This window comes from Erinaceus europaeus, chromosome 13 (assembly GCF_950295315.1).
Source record: "Erinaceus europaeus chromosome 13, mEriEur2.1, whole genome shotgun sequence".
NCBI classification, from domain to species: Eukaryota; Metazoa; Chordata; class Mammalia; order Eulipotyphla; family Erinaceidae; genus Erinaceus; species Erinaceus europaeus.
In genome coordinates, this window is record NC_080174.1 from 99,653,776 (window position 1) to 99,658,558 (window position 4,783).

Sequence of the window (4,783 nt, forward strand, 5' to 3'; positions counted from 1 at the left end):
CTCCCCGCCTCCCCCACCCTCCCCGGGACCACACGGTGGGCTGCTTCTAGGGAGACCATGGTGCAGTCACTCGGCACTGGCCGGAAGGGATGGACGCTGACTGTTTCTGATCTTGTTTTTATTTCTGACTCTGACTCTGAAACCATGCTCACCTCAGGGTGTGGCTTTCCGGAGGCTCCCGAGCTCCGGTGCTTGATTCCCGCCACTTTTTTCTTCGGCGATGTGAGGAGCTCCGATGGCTCGTGAGTGGCCGGCTGGGGGGCGGTTTTTCTGTGAGTGACTGCGGCCACTCTGCTGACCGTGACGGCTTTTCTCTCTGGACGTGAAGACAGGGCTTGGGACTTTGGTTGTCATATTTGACTTGAAAAGAAAAAACAGAGAGCAAGACTTTGCCATGTTCATTCTCCAGAGAGCCTGCTCATGTGCTCACGTGTGCTGCCCGTCGAGTCTGACTGGTGTTGAGTGTGTCGTGAGCCCGCCGTCTGTGCCCCACCGCACCCCACCGCACCCCGCGCACTCTGCCCGCAGCACCTCTGGCTGGGTGTCACTCGGGGTGCAGAGTAGGGCCCAGCTGGAAGACAGCCCCCAGGGCTGTGCCTGCTCCTGACTGAGCAGAACTTAGAGGCGGCCTTGAGCCGGCCCTCGCTGCGCCCTTACTGAGGGTGGGTGGCCTTGGCACAAGTGCTGCCCCTCTCTCGCCGGCCGGGCCTGAGTGGAGGAGCTCCGGGCTAGGCTCTGTCTCGGGCCTTCCCTCCACGTCCCTCCCTGAGGCCTCATTCGGAGCTGCCTCCAGCTGGGAGACCCCAAGATGTAGGACACCTCTGCCCGGGGGTCTGAATCCTCACCATCCTCACTCAGGCCCCCCACTTGGCTCAGAGGCCCAGCAGGCCTTGGGCTTCAAACACACACATTCTCTCTCTCCATCTCTCTCTCTGTCTCTCTCTCCCTCCCCCCCTCACACACACATTCTTTCTCTCTCACACACACTCACACTCTCTCACACACACATTCTTTCTCACACACACTCACACTCTCACACACACATTCTCTGTCTCTCACACACACTCACACTCTCCCCCACACACATTCTCTGTCTCTCACACACACTCACACTCACACACACACATTCTCTCCGTCTCTCTCTCCTCTCCCCCACACACATTCTTTCTCACACACACTCACACTCTCTCACACACACATTCTTTCTCACACATACTCACACTCTCACACACACATTCTTTCTCTCTCACACACACTCACACTCTCACACACACATTCTTTCTCTCTCACACACACTCACACTCTCTCACACACACATTCTCTGTCTCTCACACACACTCACACTCTCCCCCACACACATTCTTTCTCACACACACTCACACTCTCACACACACACATTCTCTCTGTCTCTCTCCCTCTCCCCCACACACATTCTTTCTCACACACACTCACACACACACATTCTCTCCGTCTCTCTCTCCTCTCCCCCACACACATTCTTTCTCACACACACTCACACTCTCTCACACACACATTCTTTCTCACACATACTCACACTCTCACACACACATTCTTTCTCTCTCACACACACTCTCACACACACATTCTTTCTCTCTCACACACACTCACACTCTCTCACACACACATTCTCTGTCTCTCACACACACTCACACTCTCCCCCACACACATTCTTTCTCACACACACTCACACTCTCACACACACACATTCTCTCTGTCTCTCTCCCTCTCCCCCACACACATTCTTTCTCACACACACTCACACACACACATTCTCTCCGTCTCTCTCTCCTCTCCCCCACACACATTCTTTCTCACACACACTCACACTCTCTCACACACACATTCTTTCTCACACATACTCACACTCTCACACACACATTCTTTCTCTCTCACACACACTCTCACACACACATTCTTTCTCTCTCACACACACTCACACTCTCTCACACACACATTCTCTGTCTCTCACACACACTCACACTCTCCCCCACACACATTCTTTCTCACACACACTCACACTCACACACACACATTCTCTCCGTCTCTCTCCCTCTCCCCCACACACATTCTTTCTCACACACTCACACTCTCTCACACACACATTCTTTCTCTCTCACACACACTCACACTCTCACACACACATTCTTTCTCACACACACTCACACTCTCACACACACACATTCTCTGTCTCTCACACACACTCACACTCTCCCCCACACACATTCTCTGTCTCTCACACACACACTCTCACACACACATTCTCTCCGTCTCTCTCCCTCTCCCCCACACACATTCTTTCTCACACACACTCACACTCTCTCACACACACACTCACACTCTCTCACACACACTCACACTCTCACAAACACATTCTCTCCGTCTCTCTCCCTCTCTCTATCAGGTGCTTCAGCGTCTGCCTCCTGGATGGCAGGCCCTGGCCACACCCAAGGTCTGTCCCCACGCGCCGCTCCGCACGGTGCCAGCGAGAGACAGGCCTGTGCGCTCAGCAGCGCCGCGCCCTCATCAGCGCCGCGCCCTCATCAGCGCCCGCCCGCGACCGTCCGCTGGGCCTCCCGTGAGCGGCCGCCCCGACCAGCTCCGAGCGGTCTTTCCACGCACTGTCGTCCCAGAGGCGGCCCTCCCTTCTCCCTGCCCCTCAGAGAGCGGACTGGGTGAGAGCTGCAGGCAGCCATGGCCAGGACGCGCCTCCCTCCCTCCCTCCCTCGGCCTGGGGCTGGAGCACAGGAGTGGCGCCGCAGGCTGGGGCTGGGCCATGTCCACGGGCCCCGAGCCGTTCAGTGTCCCCTGAGCGTCTTCCGAGCCCTGCCCCGGACAGACAATTCTGGGGTCTCGGCCGGGGTGACCGCGTCCTCCCGTATGACCCGTCAGCCGCCAGTGGCCCACGAGGCTGCAGGTTCTCCGACGGACGGGGACTGAGGAACTAGGGCACCTTCCTCAGAAGGGCCGTGTGAGAGCCCACGCCCACACCCACGCCCACGGAATGGCGGCCAGGTCAGCCCTGGGGAAAGGGACGCCCTCCTGTGCCCTCCCCCGCGCCCTCCCTGCAGCCCCGCATCTGTCCCTCCTGCTCTCAGAAAGGGCCCAGGCCCCGGCAGTCTGTCCTCTGCCCCAGCCTGCCCTTGGCGAGGTCCCGGGCGCTCCTGTCCCAGTGGCGGCCTGATCTGCCTAGTCTTCTGAAGAGCAGCGTGTCGCTGTGCTTGGTGTTCAGCGGAAGATTTGTCTGTCAGAGGAAAGGAACCCACAATAAAGATCTGTAAGGACTTGGTGTGCGCACTGAGTCACCTTCCTCCTCACCTCCACCCCCGAGGCGCCCCAGAGGGGAGGCTGCAGGTGTGCTGGCTTGACGTTTGTGGGGTGGAGTGGGGAGCGAGGCTCCCACACAGCGGGCTAGAAGGCTGCGGCGCCCTTGCTGGCCCAGGGTGATCAGGGTGACCCCTGCCTGCCATGCAGACACCCTGCTTCAGTGTGACGGCAGTGGTCTCAGACTGCTTCCGGGGCCGGGTGGTGGCGCACCTGGTTAAGCACACAGGCCACGGGACTGAAGGACCCCGGTTCAAGCCCCAGGTCCCCCCTGCAGGGGCCAAGCTTCAAGAGTGTTGAAGCAGGGCTGCAGGTGTCTCTCTAGCTCCCCCCTCTTACTTTTTGTATCCAGTCACAAAATGAATAGATAAAGGTCAAGAAGAGGAAGAATGCTTCTATCCGAAGTCCAAATAGCGTCTCTCCCGTCACCCCAGAAACCCAGGGCTCACTGGCTCTCAGCTGTGTGCTTAAGTTTGGAAGCTGGCGTCGTTTCTGCTTTAGTAATTTTTGCTTTCAAAGCATCTTCTCAACATTCTTAATTTCTACCCTTCATCTTCTCATTCTCCCTCTCTCTCCCTCTCCCTCTCCCCTGCATGTCTGAACCAACTGCTTTCGTTTTCTCTTTAAGTCATCTCACTGGTGCTAAATTACTTTTTAAATATATATTTTTAATTTTTTAAAAATATTTATTTATTCCCTTTTGTTGCCCTTGTTGTTTTATTGTTGTAGTTATTATTTTTGTTGTCATTGTTGGATAGGACAGAGAGAAGTGGAGAGAGGAGGGGAAGACAGAGAGGGGGAGAGAAAGACAGACACCTGCAGACCTGCTTCACCGCCTGTGAAGCGACTCCCCTGCAGGTGGGGAGCCGGGGTTCGAACCGGGATCCGTACGCCGGTCCTTGTGCTTTGCGCCACCTGCGCTTAACCCGCTGCGCTACAGCCCGACTCCCTTTAAATATATTTTTTAAATTTTTTAGTCTTTGTTTATTTACTGGATAGAGACAGCCAGAAATTGAGAGGGGGAGGGGGAGATGGAAAGGGGGAGAGACAGAGAGACACCTGCAGCCCTGCTTCACCACTCGTGAAGCTTTTCCCCTGTAGGTGGGGACCAGGGTCTTGAACCCGGGTCCTTGCACACTGTAATGTGTGCACTCAACCAGGTGTGCCACTGCCTGGCCCCCTTTTAAAATAATTTTTTAGGGAGTCGGGCGGTGGCACAGCAGGTTAAGCGCAGGTGGCGCAAAGCACAAGGACCGGCGTCAGGATCCCGGTTCGAGCCCCCGGCTCCCCAGCTGCAGGGGAGTCACTTCACAGGCGGTGAAGCAGGTCTGCAGGTGTCTTTCTCTCCCCCTCTCTGTCTTCCCCTCCTCTCTCCATTTCTCTCTGTCCTATCCAACAACAACGACACCAATAATAACTACAACAACAATGAAAAACAACA